Raw genomic sequence first — 21,921 nt, 5'->3', positions numbered from 1 at the left:
GAAATACAGACATGGGCTATTGCACACAGTTCACTCAGGAAGGTTTTAATCAGAGATATTTATTATTCTCTCTTAAGCAACGTTTGTTATGCTTGTTCTTTTAGTTTCACATTAACATGTCAAATATTATTATCAATAACTGCCCATCCTTTGCTAATTGTTATATAAATTTTGATACCAGAAATACATGGTCATTAAAATGAAATGTGTTCCAGTCTTTTAGAATCAGCAGGCCATTAAGTTGCAGTAATTATGTATCCACAGAATTAGATTGAACCAAGGTTATTTATAGGTGCATGATAATAGACTTGGAATCAACATAACAATCCACACACTAAGAACAGCTGTTCATGCTTGAAAGAAGTAAAAATTATGTTTGAGGACATAAGAGGATACAAAGATTTATTTGGCTGTTGTTTCCAGGCAGACTTGAAGCCACTCAAAATGCTCAGGTATGGAAACACTTTCCCTACTTAACTATTCTTCCAACTAAGGAAAAAAAAGTGGTTCATGAGAGTCTGAGAAGCTAAGTAGAAATCTTAAGCTAAATCAGAGAAAAAAAACATGTTCTTTCATTACTCTCTGGAGATATAATAAAACTTGGAGTTGCATTCCTGATATTTTAAAAAGGATTAGCAATAAATGGTCAAGGCTTTCTATTAGAGCCTAAAATAATCCACACAAGAAGTGAAAGTAATGGAAATATACCACTGTCATTATTATGTATAACATATGTATATCAATATCTATTAATATGAAGCTACATTAATAGAAAACACTCCTAACCTGGTTCTTGACAGAAAAAAAAATCACAATTATCGTGTGTCTATAAAGGCCTGAAAAAGCCAGATCTAGTTTTTTTTAATCTACAGTTTACTACAAACCATAAGCAGAAACATGAATATTACGTAGCAGGAGAAAGTATCCCTGAACAACTAAAAAAGTAGGATCAGTTCTAAAGTCTTTTCTCAAAGCAACCGAAGTACTCCAAAAGCCACAAAGCTAAGATGTGTCAACACAGAAGAATAACTTGTTTGAGGTGCATTGAAGGTGAACAACAGTGCCTGCCCATCACCTGACTACCACTGATTCTGTATGGAGAGGAATAGTCTTCTCCAAACAGAGAAGAGAGGAGAGAAAGAAAACCCAGCAATGTGTTTAACAACATAGGAAGGTGGAGACATGTGCATTTCTATAGCCTCAGATTCTATATCAATTTAAACCTGACTTGCTCACAACACTGAGAAAATAGCTACAATTGATTAATAGAAGAATTAATTATCATTCTCTCATGGCAAGAGGAAATGTAGAAACACAGGTCGACCATTCAGCCTCAGTCATGAATCAAGAGTCTTTACAAATACTTTGGGAAACTGAACAGCTGATTTTGAACTCTTCAAATAAGAGATGCCTGTTATTATAGGGCTAGGGAGAAGGAAAAAAATATCCAAGTTTATAAAGATTCTGTGATAAATCAGTCAATAATTAGATGCAGACTAATTTTCTGAAAAATTAAAAAAGATACAAGAAGCAAAAGATTACTAATTTTAAAGGGAAAGTAGAGAATATAATATGGCATGTGTGGCAAGTTTATATTGAAGTTCAGAATACAATATTCCAAGAGATAGTTGAGTTATTCCAACATGTTAATACATATGCAATTGAGATTTCATAGGAAAAAGACAATAAAGGAGAAAAGCTAAATATAAATCTGAATCATCCAGTTTTCTACAATTAATAGAGGGCCCTAATGCAGAGATTCAGAAAGATAAGCAAATGCAGCTGGCCTACAGACAAAACATTTCCATGTAATAGTACAAGTGCAAAAGCAGAAAGAAAATAAAAACCTTGAGAGTATACAGAAAAGAAAAATAACCACACAAACAAGGAACTACCAGTGGATGTGTATATTTCAACAGTAACAGAGGCCAGAAATAATACAGAATCATTAAATAAAATGAAATAAGATTTCATTTAAACCTGACTTGCTCACAACACTGAGAAAATAGCTACAATTGATTAATAGAAGAATTAATTATCATTCTCTCATGGCAAGAGGAAATGTAGAAACACAGGTCGACCATTCAGCCTGTGTTATATAAATATATATAAATGGAACAGAAATCATTCTGTTCATTTAAATGCATTTTTCTATATGTAGAAATTTACAAAAAGGCATCAGATAAAGTAAAAAATCTGAGTCTTTTTATGTTATTTAAAGGTAATTGCATAAAATCTACTCTCAAAGAAAACCAGATGATGTAATGGAATCATTCTAAAACATTTTAATAAAAATTAATATAAATATTTCACAAAATATTAATTGTGGAAAATTTCCAAAATCTCATGATATAGGACATTTGACCCCAATACTTGGAGAAGTGAAATTTGGAAATAAATACTCTCAAATATGAATATAACTATAAATTCCTTTATAAAAATTTGAAAAGTGAAACATACTGATATAAAGAATAAATCAACATAATTAGAAAAATTTTCTTTCAAAGACAGAAACACAGCTTGTCCTCACATTAACTCATTCAATTTAGACTGTTGCTTTAAGGAAACATGATCATTTCAGCAAGTTTTTGCAGAGCTAGTGAGTAAACTAAACTTTCTTACGATACACTCTCAGTAGAGTTGAACTTAAGGGAAATATCCCTCTTTCAAGCAAATTCATGAACAAAAACCCCCTATCAGAGTGAAACAAAAGAACCCAACACACCTGACTGAAGTCACAGAGACTCTGGCCCATTGTAAACTGCACATAGGTAAGAAGCAATGTGAAGTGTGAATGCCCCTCAGCACCAGGTCTACTCTGGAAGCAGAGAAAAGGGGGAGAATGCCAGAAATTAAAGTTATGGATGGTGAAGCTGCTTCAAAAACAAAACAATAAAAAATAAGCAAGATGGTTTACAACAAGATCTCTTCAGAATAAATTTATTTGATATGAGCAAAACAATAGCTATGCAAAGTATAATCACAAATTGGTTCATTTATTTTCATGTACTTGAGAAATGTGTAGAAAATAGAGCGGCTACACCGAAAAGAGAAAAATGAGAAAAAGAATAGTGAACAGAGCCGGGCAGTGGTGGCACATGCCCTTAATCCCAGGACTCGGGAGGCAGACTCAGGTGGATCTCTGTGAGTTCGAGGCTAGCCTGGTCTACAAAGTGAGATCCAGGGTAAGCTCCAAAACTACACAAAGAAACCCTGTCTCAAAAAAAACCAAAAAAAAAAAGTACAAGAAGAAGGAGGAGGAGGAGGAGGAGGAGGAGGAGGAGAAGAAGAAGAAGAAGAGGAAGAAGAAGAAGAAGAAGAAGAAGAAGAAGAAGAAGAAGAAGAAGAAGAAGAAGAAGAAGAAGAAGAAAAGAAGAAGAAGAGGAAGAAGAAGAAGAAGAAGAAGAAGAAGAAGAAGAAGAAAAGGAAGAAGAAGAGGAAGAAGAAGAAGAAGAAGAAGAAGAAGAAGAAGAAGAAGAAGAAGAAGAAGAAGAAGAAGAAGAAGAAGAGGAAGAAGAGGTCCATGAATGGAGGGGTAAACCACTTACAGAATGGAAAATTGAATTTTAAAATGAGGCCAATAGCCCTCAGTTGAACTTTACATAACTTACAATCTCAGAGATCAGATTTCATGGTTATTGAAGACTGAGACATTTATACATATCAAAGGGCAACATGTAGATAATATACCAAAGCTAAACACTGTGTTGGTCCCTGACAGTTGTGAAGATCACTGTAAGTGTAGTATATCCATGCCCTTGACACAATGAGTGAGAAATTTAAAATACCAGAAATAATGTCACTCTCTATTAATATGGGATGTTTTCGTGCAGTGAAGAAAGGATTCTCTTCTGAGGAACCTGGATGAATTAGCTATCAATACAGGACAAATATTCACCAAAAGTAATCCAAGAAAAATTATATATTGAAATATCCTACATTGGAAAATGTAAAATCCTCAAATGCAATCTTATAGATCAATGTATAAGATAGAATCATCATAAAAGTGAGATCAATAAATAAATAATGATACTATGCCCACACACTTAAGGGGATGGTGTGCACATAGTTTAGTCAACAGATTGCAGACAGGAATGCGGGGAAAAGAGGGCTTTTGTACTAAATTTTATGAAGACAGAGGAACATCAATGTGCACTTGTGCAGTGACGGGGCTCAGTAGGTTCTGTATCTCATTACTTTTCCTTCATTCATTTCTGAGGAGTCCATTTCTATCTTCCTTTCTCCACAACAGCAGAGATATTCTTGCAACACCCTTCTCAGAAAGCCCTGGACTTTTAATTCGGCTTGATCTGGCTGGCTTGTTTCATCAATGGAGGAAACCACTTTCAGGGATCCAAAAATACTTACCACACACATCTGAATTCCTTATGCCAAATTCCTGTGAAACATTAGATCCAAATTTTGTCCCCTTTTATTTTAAACTGCTTGTGAATGTGAGAGATTCTGACCTCCAAGAGCAGCAGTGAGTGAGACAGGCATTGATTCGGGGTAAGGGTTTTTATTTTTATTATTTTTATTAATTCATTGATTAACTGCTTGATTGAGTTTTGAGACAGGGTCTAATTAGCCCGTTATTCTCAAGCTAGCTGTGTAGCCAAGGGTGAACTAGAGCTTTGATCCTCTTGACTCCACATCCTGGGTGCCTAGATGATAGGTGTACACCACCACAGTTGGACTGGGAGCCTGTATGTTGGGCGAGAAAAGCCTACGGCCCCTGCAGTGTAAGGTGTGAGGGACTGAAACCCCGCCTCATTTCCTGGTGGGGAGAGGGACATCCCAAGAAGAAATAACATCTTCCACAGCGAAAGTCAGCATGGACTGGTTCTGCTAGGGCAGGAATTTGTGTTTTTCACAGAAGATCCGAATAGTTGCTGATGTCAGAGCCTTGAGTCCAAAGGTAAGGAGAGTGAACTTGAGCTTGGGGACTGTTGCTCTTCACCTCTGTTAGGAGAGCTAGCCCTCTACAGTCTTCAGTGGAGGCTGTCAGCTCCTTTAGCTTTTGTCACCGCTGTTACCATGGTAACCACTCAGATCTCCCACTGTTAAGTTCACCTGGGAAAAGGTAACATTTTAACCTTTTCTGACACAAATTAGAGCTCCTGGTTGTACTGTCTTAGTATGAAGTCTGGTAAACCAGTAGGAATCATGTTGTAGGGCAATTAAAAACACCCGCTGCTGAACTGAAAGTTCCTCATATAAGATTCTGCCTTCAGGAACGTGTGCTGACAGGCTTCCAGTGTGTGAAATGTGGGCATCATTGCAGTTCACTAGCATGGTCCGACTCAATAAGGACTTTCTGTGAATATGGAAAAGTGATATACTGAATTGTTCAATTCATATCCAATGAACTGACCTGAACACTCACCAAAGGAACTTGTGTGGCAATGGTCCCTGGGAATTTTGCATCCACACAGGCAAATGGAGTTTAGATGGCAGTAAGGGCACCGTCAGCAGCAAGCATGAGTTCCTAGTGAAAGTAAAATCTGAGGTGGCTTTTTCCACCATGACTACACTAAGATTCTGAGGGTGCTGGAAAGGGAAGTTGTAGGAGATGATCAAAACCCCCTCTGACTTTCAGAGTAGCTGTGGACAGGGTAGTTGAAGTAAAAACTGGAAAGGTAGGTAGAACTCATTTAATCGTATTTTATATCAGCACTCAAGTAATTTAATAATAATAACAATGACAATATTAATAATAGAGCCAGTTGGGATGGCTCATATATATATAAAATCCAACACTTGAGGACAGGCTGGTCTACATGGTAAAGCCCTGTCTCAAACAACAGCATTTACAACAGTAAATGTGAGTGTGATAGTTTTAAAAGTCAGCTTGTGAAAGCGTACTGAGAAATTGTCTAGAGCAGATTAGCCTGTGGACCCGTCAATGGGGATTATCTTGATTATTAGTTGATCTGACTCTGTATTTCACCGTTCTCTACAACGGGCCCTGAACTAAGAGTGAAGAAAACAACTGAGAACAAGCAAGCAGGCAGCACGGGTGCCTGTGTTTCCAGTGCTCTTGATTGTGGGTGTGCCGACACTGGCTGCCTGAGTTTCTGCTGGGCCTTACCTGAAGTGACAGACGAGAACCTGGAACCCCTTTTACCTCTAAAGTTGGTCTTGTCCAGTGTTTCATCACAACAGAAATGAAACTAGAACAGTGTGTCATGTCCTTTGCGTGGTATCTATGACGGGCGCTAGATATGAGTAGCAATGACTATTGCTGATGTTGACACAAGCTACCTATCCTAATATGATTTTTGTTCACAATCCTACATGTACATATTATATACATTGTACGTGTATACATTACAGATACGCACATATGCATTACATATTACTAGCTACGTGGCCTGTGCTCCATCTTTGACTGATTCCTCCTGTAAGCAGTGTGCTGATCCATGAAGTCATACACTGTCTTAAGCACTGTGTTAATGGGTATTTAGCCCATCATTTCTTAGATTCTGATATTTGTCCCATTTTCTTTCATCAGTGAGCTCCACTTCCCATTGCCTTTCTCCAGTTCATGTCTGGATGGGATTATCCTGTGTGAACTGCTTTATCTGATAGTCATGTAATCTACTTCTGATCAGTATTTCACAAGGTCACTGAGGAATTTTGCTAAAACTCAAATAGGATTGTACTATGTTCCTGTTTAATATCCCATCTTTCTTTATTTTTACCAACTTCAAAGCTCTGAAGTCTGCGAATTAAATGACGCCATACCTAGGAAGACTAAGATGTGTAAACCAAATGAAAAGCCTGGGTTAATTTGAAGTGAGGTTGGAGCTTCCTTTCTCAAAATGTTGTGTTATGACCCACTTCCCTGTTCCTGACCTGAAATGTGAGGTGTCTCTGTGATTTCTAAGGACCTATGCAACTGATTTTGAAAATCTCATTGTCATAACAAAGACAGAGAACCCTGGGATGACCTTAGGCTATGAGAGTGGGACATGTGTCCTTTATATCATGAGAGAATGTCATTGCTGTGTAAGTGTTTCCCTCTCTCTGAGGCTCAGGGGACTTATGGGAGACTCACATAATGCAAAAGGCTTGTGAGGAGCCTGCCTGTGGTTTTTACAAATGTTAAAATACTCCTAAAGGAAGGAAAACTCTTCAGTGGAGTTGTCTGCATGCTGAACAGGAGAGTGCAGTTGAAGGAAATGAGGATGTGACTGCTCCAAGGTGTGGTTGAGAAGGTTTTTATTGTAGATATGAGGGAGAGTACAGCCAGAGGCATCTGGAAGAGTCTAGAGCAGGGAGAGAAAGTAATAGACTGAACATGGTCATGAGAGGAGAGGGAGACTGGGAGAGTGAGAGAGGAAGAGAAGAGCAAGGGAGCAAAGAGAGGGGACCAGGAGCCAAAATGGAGGGCCAAGAGAGAGAGAAGAACCAAGAGAACAAAGAGAATGTGTGGCTGAAATGGGAGGTTTTTGTAGGAACCAGAAGCTGGAGGAAGGGAAGCAAAGTTCAGGGCTGGAGAGGTTTAGAGTAGGGACAGAAGACAAGGGTGAGAAATGCTGAAAGGAGCCAGGACTCTGTAATAGGTACTTGTGATGCTCAGAGAGGCTGCTAGTGTGCATTTTGATAGGTTAATTGGCCACACAGTTAGCTACTTGTCCTGAGTTTCTTTGGGACCTGACAGTAGTAACACAGATTCCATGAGTTGCAACCATACCGAGGTGGCCTTTCCCTGATGCTGCTATCCAGGTCACCAAGCTCCTGCCGTATCCTCAGTAAGTACATTGGCTCATCCAGCTTGGCTTGGATAAGATGGTGTCTTAGGCCTGCCATTATCCCTTCCTCCTGTGAATAATAGAATAGACTCCCTAGGAAAACATTCACAGAGCCATTACTTTAAAGAAAGGACATGAAATAACAGCGTAGTTCTGTAAGAATGGCTCTGATTCTATGTGTCAGACCTTCCAAAGCAATAAAAAAAAAAAACATTTCCCACAGAAAACTTGCAAAGGTTTAAATTGAATTTTTAATAAATTAAAAATCGATTAGTAATACACAACTTCTTGGGGCTCTGGAAAATGTGATTTTCCTGTGAAATATCTTCTTTTTTCATTTGCCCTTCAGGAAAATTATTTTGTATTTAAGTACAAGAGATTGAAATTTTTATTCTAGAGACGTGTGTTCTCAAAATCATCTGAATATTATGTGGTAGTTCAAGTTGCTAGAAATATACTAGGAATTCTTTTATTTTAAATAAGATTTGAATTGTATTGAGTCACAGAAACACTTTAAAAAATTAGATCAACGTAGCATGGTAGAGGGAAGAAATTCAGAAGAGAGCATCCACTGGCCCTCACAACAGGGCAGCTCACTATTTCAATGTGTCCATCAGGAGCTCAGTTCTCTGCTTCTCTGGGGAAGGGCTCAATCTCTGTTGAAAGACTTTCATGTCATTACAACTTCTCAGGACAATATCCTTCCCGATTAATCTGAGTCATCAGGTTTGTGACCCTGCTAAGAGTTTTCAGATGTCTTCACTTTTGTCAAATAACATAAAACATGAGAGCAATAATGTCCCATTGTTTCAGTGGGTCCAGGTTGTCATCCCAAGGAGGAAATGTCAAAGGTGTTTATCAACAGGGCAGGTGTCATAGAAGCCACTCAGAATTCTGTCTGTAGCAGAGCCAGGAGGAGCTCCCACTGCTGCTGTGCTCACCAGTACCTGAGGAGACACATGAACCCAAGGGTAGGCTGGGAAAGGGGAGTCCTTGGCCTTATTCATCTGCACATATTTCACATCTTAGGTGGTGTGTGTTGTTCTGAATGAAAGAAATCGATTCATTAATAAGAGGAGAATACTCTTATTTTTAGTGAAGAAAAGAGACTAGCTAGCAAACATACAACTTTATATATTGCTAAGTATTTGAAATAAACACCTACCTGGGGACTTACTTGTTTAAAAGCATGAGGGAACCTTGGAATCAAATCTATTAAAAAAATAACAAATGACTCACAAAACACATGGTTTTGTTGGCTGGAAAAACACATTACATTTTGGTGTTATTTATTGTAATGAAGAAAAGAATACGTAAACGATTACCTAGAAATATATGTGGATTATTGAAGATTTCTTACATGCACAGAAGATGGTCAAAATCAACATAAATTTCACTTCATTTTCATATATCTGGCAGTTTGTGTTAAAGGAGATTGATGTTTTGTTATTATTCCAACTACAGTATATGTTTTTCATACACCTGTTATTAAGTGATACCAGCAGTATAGACACTAAACACATGAACAACTATAATTTGCTATTTCATGTCATTGCTTTTAATGAGATAAGTGAAAAGACTTTGCATGACACATAACAGCTGCTAAACAGTAAAGGAAACCAAGTGGGAAACTGTCACCTTTACTTACTAACTTGAACTTGTGCAAAATCTTAGCCTTCAAGTAATATTCTCTGATCAGAAATATGGGATACAATTATATTTACCCTTTATCAATACCAATTCACTATTGCTTATTGATGTGAAAGGAAGGAGGTGAGGAAAAGGAGAAAGAGAGAGAGAGAGGAAGAGAGAGAGAGACAGAGAGAGACAGAGAAAGAGAGAAAAATTGAGAGAAGAAAAGAAGAGAAGAGAGGAGAGAAAAGAAAATGTTGGTTCAGGATATAAGAGAATCCTATATCATGTATGTGTATAGGAACTCCAACATCTACTGAAAAAATCAGGACCTGTGCCTTTCCCTCTGAACCACTGTTGTACATTTATTTATTGTATTAGGTTATAGTTTGATCTATGAGTAAACAACATTAGTGACCATGTATATGTTTGCTACCCCCATAGGTATCTAAAAGCTTGTAGGAAAAGTGGTATCTTCCCCTAGAGTGTGAGTTCTGATTAAAGCCTCTTAGACTGCCTCTGGTCATGAGGATGTTCCAACTGAGCAACCTTCTCGCATCACATGTTAGTACTAGCTGTCTTTCTGTTGGTGCAATTAATTTTGAATTTGGGGACTTTCTTGAGGAATCTAATGTTATATCTTTGAAATTTTAAATATTTCCTGGATGTTAAATACTCTGACGTGTTTTCATATTGAGGAATTTTGTCTATGCGTATTTCCATTTGCTGAGATTATTTTGTGCTTTTTATCTTCATTAATACTTCTTATGAAAATAAATGTAGAACAAAATTAACAGATTTTGAAAGTGAAAGTAAATATTGGCACTACTTAGATGTCACGAGGGAACTTTTAGGGTTGGATGGGGTGAACCATAGCAAAGTGTAAGGTTTTATGTGCATGGGATAAAACACATAATCTTGTACTCTACATAAAATAATCATGAACATAAGTGATTATAGGCTCCAGTGGTTACCATTCCAACTATGTCCACGTGAGGTGTGCTGGTTCACTAGTGGGTCACTAAGCAGAAACAATAAGACTTGAAAGTGGGTTGGGAACACACCCTGTGTAGACATTTCCAACTCAAATGATAGACATTAAAAGGGTAGAGATGATAATACAATGGCTTGATGGTTAGGTTTTTAATAACATAAGAGTTTATGGTGTTACCATGTGACCATCCAGAGCTACACTGTCAATAAAATAGCCATTCTTTTTATTCTATACAATTAAAACTAAACTAAGGTATCAGTAACATTTTAAAAATTTAAGGTGGCAATTTTAAGTTATTTTCTAAAGCTTATGTTCAATGCCATCTCATTTCCATCATTTCTCCAGAGCAGTTCCTTAGGACCTCAGGACTTCTTTGATGTTAATGTGTCTTTATGAGCAATTGTTTTGTTAATTCCATCTCTGGTTTTAGTTTTAGAGTTTTTATTATAATGGATGGATGATGGTTTCTTGAGTTTCTTTGGCTTGTACTTGTTATAACTTCGTGAATTCCTGACTTGACTTATTTTTTCTATTTTTGAAAAATCTATGTACCTCCTCAACTAGCTCCCTGCCCCCCCCACCCCGCCCCGACCATTCCTTTGCTTTCTGTTAGGACAACCCAATGCCTTGAGAAGACCTCTGCCGTCAGACTATAGTCCTTTAATGGTTTCTTGCATATTTCACCTCCTCATTTGTTAACTATTTGTGATCCTCTGACTTATTTTACAGTGCACTGTCCTACTCTTTTATAAATATTCTGTTTAAAGATTCATTCTGGTTTCTTTTTTCACTTAACATACTCAGTATATTTTTTTAAGTGTGAGTTTACTTATTAAGAAATGACTTCTATTCTCTCTAGGAAGATCTAAGTTCTACCATTTATTTTCTTCACATTTTACCATTCATATTTTAATGTTCATTTCTGAAAACCGCAGAGACTGGTTCATCTGTGACTAGGTTTCTACCACCTTTTCTCTTGTCATTCAATGTATTATTGTGTCTGGAAGTTTCTGACTGAAAAGAAAGAAGTATTTATAAATAGTGAAGACTGTGTCTGAGGAGATGGCTCAGTGGATAAAATGCTTGCCATGCCTCATGAGGACCTGAGTTTAAATCCCTAGAATCCACAGAAAGGCAGTGCATGATGGGAGTCAGAGACAGGAGACTCCCCTGAAGCTTTGGGCCAGTGAGCCTGATGTCCAAACATAATGACTATATAATTTAGTCAATTCTTACTACACTGAATGGTTGAACTCACCCAATAAGTATTCACCTTGAACCAGTGTAAAAGTTAAAGTTTTATGTTTACATATACACATTTGTGTTTCTATATAAACTTATAAATCACAACTGTATGCATCTATACATTTGACACTAAATTATTTTTCTGACCTACACCTGGTCTTCTTAATGAGTTATTTCTAGCCCCAATCCATTACAATAAATGAAAAAAAATGTATTTCACTCACCTAGTTACCTCAGAAAACTGGGACAATTGACTTAATAGCCTTTTTTCATGGGTTGTTATTGTGTCTAGTGAATTAGACTATTGAGTTCGAACTCTGAACCTTGAAAAGAGCAGGTGATGACTAAAAATTTCTCATTGCCCATAACCATGCAGGGTTTGATGTTCCAGGACATCAAAAGCTAGAAGTATCATCTTGATGAAAAATATTCATTCTATATGGAAATGTATCTCATTAAAATCAGAGCACACTTAAATATTTAACAGGTGTTAATGAAAATTTACATACATATTCAAAGTAAATTTTATAGTATTAAAGCAAATAAAATTATTTTGCTGTTGTTAATCTTGTTCTGTTTTCCCATAAAAGACTCCACTCTGCCAGTCATTCAGTTGTTAATTAGGATATCACAGCAGTGTGGCTTGTGGCCAGACATTAGGTAACTTTTTCAATTAACTGTAAATTTTTGTTACATTGTATAAAGCAAATAAAATTGTACCATGTGGGAAAATACGTGCCATTAATTAAAATAATCATTTCTGTGTTAATTGGAAAAATCTCTTTCTAGGCTATGAAGTAAAGGATTTACCTACATAATTTTAGTTTGACCTCACAATTACCCTGATCTATGAGGAACTATATTTCCTCAGCATTGCCACTATAGAAGCAAGGAGATTAACTAATTTGCTCAAAATTAACAGCATTTTGTTTTGTTTTCACTCATTGAGTGGGTTTTCAGGACAGGGTCTCAAGTAGGGGAGGCTGGCCTTGAACTCTTGAATCTCCGTATGTGCTCTTGATTAAACAGGTGTACCACCTTGCTGGCTGCTTATTATTAACAGCGGTCAGACTTACAAATTAAATAAAAAGATCAGCCTTAGCCTCTCCCTTAACTTGAGTATACTTAGACAACTTCTGGCTGTGGCTGCAGGCTTTCCAAACAGATGGGAAACAGAAAATATCACACCTTCTTTATGAAACTTGTAGGTGTAATTCTGTTCTCTGCCTTTGTGACATGCATGTTCATTTTTCCTTTCAGGAAATTTCACACTTAGAGCTGCCTTCCTCAAGGCACAGCATCCTCCTGTGTGGACCAGGTTGTGAAATTGAATCAGACAGAAGATGATGCTCCTGAAAGTCTCAGTGAGAAGTGAGCAGTCGATGGCTATATGCGTTAATTTGTGTTTTGAAGGTAAATGTTGTGTAAAAGAATTAGATTGGGATATGAACTTGTATTTTCATTTTTCTCTAAGTTAAAGACAAACACTTGCTCCTACAAGGTACAGATGTAGAGCAATGTGTGTGTGTGTGTGTGTGTGTGTGTGTGTGTGTGTGTGTGTGTATGAGTGTATTCAAAACTCTCAAATATACTGTGTAAGTCTATTGGTTCACATTAACAACACCTCTACTTCCACTCAACCATCTAACTACAAACACACACACACACACACACACACACACACACACATCAAATAGCTAGCGGATAATAATATATAATTTTTTTCCTCTGTAAGATGTTATTTTGGATTGCTGAAAACATTGGTAGAATTAATGTCTGTGCTTTATGAGGGGGTAGTAGCTGTATTCTTCATATGAACACCCTTTTCCCTACCACAACTAAATGTGTCTCACAAGAGTTAGTTTTTCCTTTATATAGTCACACATTTATTTACTATGATAGGAAACTAATAGGAAAATCTTAAAGAGGTGGTGACTTTACTTTTAGTTTACCATTTGGGGAATGTCAATTTGAGGCATGGTTCTGTGTTTGAGACACTACATTATGTGATGCATTGTGGCAGAGCTATGTAGTAGGATAAGCTACTCATCTCATGTCAGTCAGAAAGACAAGAGAGGAGAGAGAGAGAGAGAGAGAGAGAGAGAGAGGGAAGGAGGGAGGGAGGGAGGAAGAGAGAGAGAGAGAGAGAGAGAGAGAGAGAGAGAGAGAGAGAGAGAGAGAGAGAGAGAACAAGATGTACACCTGCAGGACAAATCCCCAGTGACCCACTTCCTCCAACTAGACACAACTTCTAAAGTTGCAACTCCAGCTACCTGTTCCACTCATGAGCCTATTAGATAACCTTCATATTTAAACTCAATAAGCTTCTTAGAAAAACTCAAGACATAATAATGGAGAGTAAAGAAAATTGCTAAAGTTTTTGTAAGCTCAAAAGGAAAATTCACTTTGTGTCAGATTAAAGAGATCCAAGGCTATGACTAGAGCCCATGGTAACTTGGAAAATAAAAATTGCATCTACTCAATACAATATGTTTATTATTATTAAATAAATGATTCTCTGTTCATTTAAATAATACGATGCCAAATTTTTCATTTCCTTTTATTGTTTTAAGGAATTCTCGCTGTCAAATGTTTCACTGACTACATCTGAGTGAAATAATTCAAATCCGATTTAAATCTAATAGTGAAAATTAATATTACCAGTTCTCCTAAAATATTAAATAAATAAATAAAATCTATTATGTCCTGTATTCTATTTCACAGTTGTCATGGTTTTATGAATCACACATGCTAATAATTATGACAACAGAACTCTGAGGGACAGCTTCTAATACTGATATTTGTAGTTGGAACAATGTAAGTTTACTTGTCCCAGTGAGAAAATATTAAATGTGGAGATGCAATATTATTTTTCATTTTCCTCATATCTACACATACTGCTTGCCTTTCTTATCATTCCTTGTTGAATATTTCTTCTATACTCTCATTTCTTGTCCCAAATGTGTACTTCATTTTGAAGGATAGTATGAGTTTTCAGAATGTTTCCAGAGAAGACTGAAAAGTCGCAAAAGCATCTATACAGGTGTAATGAACCATCCTCTGAGCATAAGAACCTCTGTTGTCACCAGAACAGCCATGATTACTTCAAGATACCCCTGTGGTTGGGCTTGTTGACTGTGGAAGTTCCCTTATAGGGCAAGAGTTGGCCGAGGTCATTAGGCCCTTCCCCTGATATTCTTCCTTCTGCACCTCCTGGTCATTTGTCATTCTGTCCTGATTGCATGTGCCTCATGATCTTGGGAGGTGCTACACTATAAAGACTGGAAGAGTTACCGGGGGTCTCCATCTATGCAGCTATGGGGAAGTCATCTTCTATGCTGGGGGTAAGACTTTTTATTGTTATTGCTGCTTTGGTGTTACCATGTTCCTGTACATAATCCCTTGCCCATTATCTGTAAGTAAACCAATCAACTCATTGTCTCCCCAGGTTGGACTTTGCTAGAATTATACTTGGGTTTGTTGCTGGAGCCCTATGAGCAGTGGCTTGCTTATGTCTCCCTAGAGATCAAGATCCTTAAACAACTGGACACTGGGGCTCTCTTTTTGTCTTTTAAAATAATTAGGTACAAAGCCAGATATTAGTTTCTTATTTCTGGATCTCATTCTTTATATTTGAAATTGATAGTCCACAAAGGTTTGTCCCTGACATTTTCTATGTATTTAAAATACAATGTTCTATTGGGTTGCCATAGCTAGAGAAAATGCTTGCTATTAATTTGTTTATTTTGTAACTCAGAACTTTAGCTGTGCCCAGGTAGAAATCTGAAAATTGTATGAGGAATAAATTTCTCAGCCATATGATCCACCCTTCAGCTAGAAAGAAATAACACATATTTTAAGAGAGAATTGCCCTGACTTTAAGGGTTTAATATTAGCACATAAAAATAAGTCAGTCATTTGGATTAAGGAAAAACATTTCAAGGCCAGTTTCTACTGGAGAAAGTGGGAGAAGAGGTAAGAGCTTTAGGGAAAATCATGTGATAGTGTGAAGGATGGGCGTTCATCTAGAGTGAGAATGTGGGAGAGATGAATCCTGACACTCAGTTTTCTTTGTCTTTTTCATTCATTTCTGTCCTTCTGTGTGATAGTGTGAAGGATGGGCATTCAGTGACTCTTTTTTTTATATATAACTTCAATGTGTGATTGTATTACCCTTTGTAATGGTGATCACATTAACTAAAACTTACTGAGACAATAGGAACATAGCAAAGAAAGTCATATATAATCTCAAACACAGCAGAAATTGTGTTAACCTCAAAATGTGAGACAATCATCATGATGGTAAGAGACAGATCTCATAGTTTTCCTCCTAGATTTTCTGGTCCCCAAGTCAAAAGTGGAATGCAACACTTTAACATGTTTGGAAGGAAAGCTAACACCATGGACCTCAATTATTTGGTGTGTTTGGCTTGTATGCCAGGAAAGCAATATACCAATGACTTCTCATTTGATTTCACATCCCCAGCTTTACTCTGGAGGTTGAGGACATGGTGTAAAAAAAATAAAGCAATCTTTGGCTCATGAAGTCATCTTTGCACTGTTAATATTAAAACACAAAGCAGTTATGGGGAAATACAACATGAAGCTTGGCCAGTTGACTAACTTGGTTTAGGTATGGAAAAGATGCCAAGAGTGACGATGTCAGTAGAGATGGTAAGAAAGACCACCCACTGGGCTTTCCACCTCTCTGTGCAGATCAACATGGGATTGGTTCTGAACTGAAAGTGACACCTTGCTAGATTATGTCCTTTTCACAACTTTACAAACCTAAAAGAGAAACATATTTACTCTGTACTTTAAAGAGGAAAATAGCTTCAAAACTTAGTATTGGGGAGAATCTATTGTTTTATGGTTCTAAAAAGTTCACATGTGATAATAGTGTTAATATTATATTCTATGTCTTGTGTTTGAATGCACACTTCTGCTATAAAAATTAAGAAAAATAATAAATGTATGGGAGCTGCCAAGACCACAAAATGAACCTCAGAAACTTAGAACTCAGAAGGTTAGATTGATATCATGTACCATTATTCTTGAAACAACTGACCCCACTCACTGTGTGGTAGAAGGACTTTAGAATCCGTGTTTCCTGTGGTCCCTCCATTGTATTTCTGTTGACGGTGTTTTCTTGCTCAGCTTTCCTCACTCTAATCTTCCTCATCTTTAACTCTTACCAATAATGTGCTTTTTTTCCAGCCAAGGATTATACCCCTGCTAATTTGTTTCCTGTATTTCCAGGGAGAAATTTTTTTTTTGTGATTATGGAGACATTATATATACATCTGCACTTTGAAAGAGCTACAATTCTAATTTTATTTGTATGTGATTATTTGTTTAAACCAGATTGTAAATTGCACATGGAGAGAAGAGAAAAGTCTTTTGCCTCTATAGAATATTCTTCTGTGTTTTTATACTCAAAACAGCATTTAGTCCCATGTTTTCCAATCAGTTTCTTTGTCTAAATATAGTTCCTTATCACACAGGGAGGTGAAATATATCAGTTAAATAGATTGGATTCATTATAGTCTTTTCTGTTACAATGTTTAGGTCATAATTGTCAGCCTGAAATATATCATGCAGTCAGGATTTGCAAAATGACAAACTTTAGATATTCTCGAAATGTGTATTAGCATCTACAGACTCCACGGACATTCACATTTCCCTGCTATTACAAAACCCAGCATATAGAGAACCTATAATGCAAATCTGCTGAGGAATAAAGTTGACTTATGTCTTTTTTTTCCAATAATCACTCTAAACTTTGTTTTCCTCAGGGAACACTTTTGCTCAAAATACTTGTGCAAAGGCATGAACAGAATCTTGACTCATAATGACATGTGAGTTAGGACCAGAGGCTGGTCAGCCTGCAGAGGGATCATCTGTGTGGAACTAATGTTTCTAGTCTGTGTATCAGCTAGAACCCAGAACACCCTAACCCTTACCTCTTGGAGTGACATCCAATTCCCACTGTAGCCTCATTCTCAATGTCTTCCTTGATGAATGCAGAGAAACATGGAGATTGAATCACAGACTGAAAAATTAACAAGCAAGTATTTGCCCATGATGGTCCCTTATCAAGATGTGTATGTTACTGTCCTTACTCTAACAAAATCTGACCAAAGAGACTTAAGAAAGGAAGCATTTATTTTGTCTTATAGGTACAATGAGGGTGCAGTCCATCATGGTAGGAAAGTCTTGACAGGAACAGGAAGAAGCTAGTTAGTCACAATGCATCTAGAGAATGTGGGAGAGATGAATCCTGGCACTCAGTTTTCTTTGTCTTTTTCATTCATTTCTGTCATTCTGACAACAGGATGCTCTACCAACAGTTAATGTGAGTCTTGTCACCTCAAGAAGCCCAATCTAGGAAAACCCCATAGATGTGCCCAGTGGTTCTTCCCCTAGCTGATTCTAGATCCTGTCAAATTAGCCATGACTATGACTGCTGGCTTTGCAATATGTGGTAATGAGCCCTGAATGCTGAGGCCTGCCTGAAATGGTAGTGCTGCATAGAGTTAGCTAGTCTTTAAAGAACATTTTTACCCATTCAGCTTTGTCCTTTTCCAGGGGTGCTAATCACGAGTGTGGCTCCAAATTGGTTACTCAGCCTAAAACATTTTTTATTATTTCTAATCTTGGTTCCAGTTTCTTCTTATGTTGATGGAGAAGTTCCCTGTCTTTTCCTCAGTCCTTTGAATCTTCTTGTGGAGGATATAGCCATGCAACCATTCTGGATATTATCTTGGGGTCTTCTTGGACATCTTGTAGAAACAAAAATACTCCATGGGCAAAAAAAGAGCCACAGAGCAGCTGTATAAAGGGATAGAGCCAATGCCTAGAGCTCATAGGAAGCCAGAGAGTTCAGGAATGAGTTTTCAAATCATTATCTACCTTTAGTTGACTGAAAAACAGAGGCAGAAGCCTCATTAAGAATGTCAGTAAAATTTGATGATAATTAAAGCGGCACAAGGGGGAATCAGCTTGGGTCTCCACCAGTCGTCTGTCTTTCTAAAACTGGATAATCAGACTTGCTTAAGTAACAGTTCTCATTTTTGCTTTAACTGTGTTACTGAGTATTTTAGTTTTAATGTAAAAAATTCAGTGGGTATTTTGGTTTGCATATTCCCTGACAATTAATATGCTATAAACTAATAACTAAATTGAGCTGATGATACTGTAGATGGAAGCTTTGCAGTTAGTGTATTTCTCAAAGTGACCAGGAAGATGTGCTTTGATGCTTTGATCTCATGAGGATCCAACTACATGGAGCTTGCTAGCTCCCAAGTGCTGGGCACGCGTTTATGTACAGGAGGAGTTACTAAAATAGAGACTGGGTCTGCATTTGCTCACCTGCCCTTGTTAAACCTGACAATGGGCACTGCAGATATCACATACAAATAAATAACTAGGGATGAATAAAATTAGTAAATGAACATCAATTCATTTTTTTTGCTTTAAAATTTTGTGTCAAAAGTAACAGTATTTAGGTATTTATTTCACTTTAGAGTATTTTTGTTGAGGCGCCATTATTTGTTTTTCTTCTTTATTAAAAAAAGATTTTTTTAAATATAATATATTCTGACTATGGTTTCCCTCCCCAACTTCTTCTAGCTTCTCCCCACTTCTCCAACCACCCAAATCCACACCTTTTCTTGCTATCTCTTATTAGGAAACAAACAGGCATTTAGGAGAAAGTGAGAGAGAGAGAGAGAGAGAGAGAGAGAGAGAGAGAGAGAGAGAGAGAGAGAAGAAGAAGAAGAAGAAGAAGGAGGAGGAGGAGGAGGAGGAGGAGGAGGATGAAGAAGAAGAAGAAGAAGAAGAAGAAGAAGAAGAAGAAGGAGGAGGAGGAGGAGGAGGAGGAGGAGGAGGAGGAGGAGGAGGAAGAAGAAGAAGAAGAAGAAGAAGAAGAAGAAGAAGAAGAAGAAGAAGAAGAAGAAAACAAAATAAACAAATGAACAGGAAAAAGCCAAAGGAAAAGCACAAGAAACACATATACATTCAGAAATACACCTATTTGCACACACAGACATCCCATACAAACACAAAACCAGAAACTATAAACTAAAACAGAAAAAACACCCATACAAAACATTATGAGACAAAAAATAAAATAAAAAACCCTCCAAAATACCACTGAGTTCATTTTGTGTTGGCCATCTACTTCTGGGCATGGGACATACTCTTTTTTTTTCTTCATTTTTTTTATTAAGAAATTTTCTACTCACTCTACATACCACTCACAGATCCCCCTCCTCCCTCCTCTCACCCTCCAGCCCTCCCTCCCAAGCCACCCACAGCCCCACATCCTCCAAATCAAGGGTCCCATGGGGAGTGAGCCGAGCCTCTCCCTACTGCTCCAAGGCTGCACAAGGTGATGGGACCTACTCCTAACTGTATTTTGTTTACCCAGTGAGACTCCCTTGGAGAAAACTAATTTTTATTTTTGAGTAATTATCATCTTCTGGGTTGGGGTTGGGGGCATTGTGCCATTTCCTCTCACAGTGCTGGGACCCCATCTGGGTTAGACGTGTTCAGGACCTGTGTATGCTATCACAGACCCTGTGAGTTTATGTGTGCATCAGTCCTGTTGTGTCTACAAGGTCTTATTTCCTTAGTGTCCTCCATTCCCATTGGCTCTTACAATCTTCCCACCTCTTCTTCCTCAGGTTATTGAGTCCCAAAGAAAGAGACTTGATGGAGACATCACATTTAGAACTGAGTGTTCTGAAGTCTCTTACTGTCTGCACATTGTTCAACTGTGGATCTCTGTATTTATTCCCATCCTCTGCAGAGGGAGCTTCTCTAATGATGACTGAGGATGACAGTGGTCTGAGTAGAGGAGAATGTCATTAGGAGTCATTTTATTGCTGCACTCTTTTAGTAGAAAACGATATTTCGTTTTCCCCTAGATCTATGGCCGATCTAGTCTCAAAGCACAATAATTTAGAGATGTGTTGAAAGGTGGAAATTTATAAATTCATGAGTAAAGGGTTAGTCTTCTCAGAAAAATTTTAGTGTTCTCTTTGTTGCCTGAGTGACATCAAGCTTTTAAGAAATCACATGGAGCTGCACTCAACTTTCTCTGAGTTGCAGTTTTAAGGATGATAGAATCTGAGTACTGAGTTGAGATGTCATTGGATGTTGTGTCAAATCTTATAGGACTTATTTCACTAAGATCTACTGAGCTTAGGATCATACTGTAAAATTTTCATTAGAACAGTAGAAAAATTTCCCAACCCTTACCCGAACATATTCTATTTATTTAAAGATACTATTACTGATCTATCTTACTAGAGAAGATACTGTATTAGTACACTGGCAAATTGGTTTTCCTGAAAAATTATCTAAAGGTTTTTCACTGTGATGAACTGTTATTGTCCTTTTATTTCCAGAAGCTTTGGGGAATGTTGTCTCTTCCATGAGAAAACTGCTTAGAATTGAACTCAGGAATTACAGTCAGCCTGGTATAGCCTGCTTCTGGAGTAAAGCAGACACGAGTTAACATTTTCCTGTGAACATTGCTGGCCCAAGGGAAGAATATTTGTCAGGTCATAACTGACCTAGCATTTGGATGGCAGTCTGAAGTGAGTTAAAAATGTTGCTGCTAGGGATGTTTCAGATTGATTTATAGTGAACAAAAATTCAGGTAATTATGTGTTTTAACTTACCACTGTGATGGCATGACATACTGTTTTCTGTTAAAAGTATGTGTTGATTATAAAACAATCCATTTTAACATTGTAAACATTTGGAATGTCACCCATGCCATTTCAACATTGTAGCCACTTGAATGAGAGAGTCAAAATTCTTGTAAACCTATCTCTAACTTGCACATACATCCTCACATGTATTCATTTTATTTTAGGCATATATATATATATATAGCTGTGAGAAAAGTTTTTAGTTAGATGTCTTTTAGATAATTTTCATGTGTTAAACCATGCAAATCCACTGCAATTATTTTAATTGAATCCTGGTGGGTTTGTAAAACCAATTCCTATTAATAAACACTCTGTTTATGGATGTGTCTCCTATGAACTTATGTCAATCAATATTTGTATTTCCAAAGCTGATCTAAACCTTGGATGGATAAAATTAAGTCATTTCAGAGCAATGGTATGTGAAGATGTATAATTTACAAGTTAATATTTTCCCATGTTTTTTGTTTGCTCATTTCATATTTGAAATTCATTTCATATGTATAGACAGACAACCATTTCTGGTGGACCATTTACTCATTTCCCTTGGGGAATATTCTAAAGCTGAATCAGC

General features: G+C 37.2%; 1 long non-coding RNA gene across 4 annotated transcripts in view; it reads left to right on the top strand.

Annotated features, from left to right (window-relative positions):
• LOC131920340 (uncharacterized) overlaps positions 1 to 21,508 on the top strand; it is a 37,968-nt gene extending 16,460 nt beyond the window's left edge. The window contains exons 2-3 of one of the 4 annotated variants that reach the window (XR_009381628.1): positions 12,889 to 13,041; positions 21,042 to 21,508. This is a non-coding gene — a long non-coding RNA (uncharacterized LOC131920340). Of the gene's footprint in view, positions 1 to 12,888; positions 13,079 to 19,260; positions 19,415 to 21,041 lie in introns of those variants that run through there. The other 3 variants (XR_009381625.1, XR_009381623.1, XR_009381622.1) reach the window with 3 other exon arrangements.
• Positions 21,509 to 21,921: the final 413 nt, after the last annotated feature.

The sequence above is a fragment of the Peromyscus eremicus genome, chromosome 1 (assembly GCF_949786415.1).
Source record: "Peromyscus eremicus chromosome 1, PerEre_H2_v1, whole genome shotgun sequence".
In the NCBI taxonomy this organism is placed as follows: domain Eukaryota; kingdom Metazoa; phylum Chordata; class Mammalia; order Rodentia; family Cricetidae; genus Peromyscus; species Peromyscus eremicus.
This window is presented reverse-complemented; position numbering and strand designations above follow the sequence as displayed.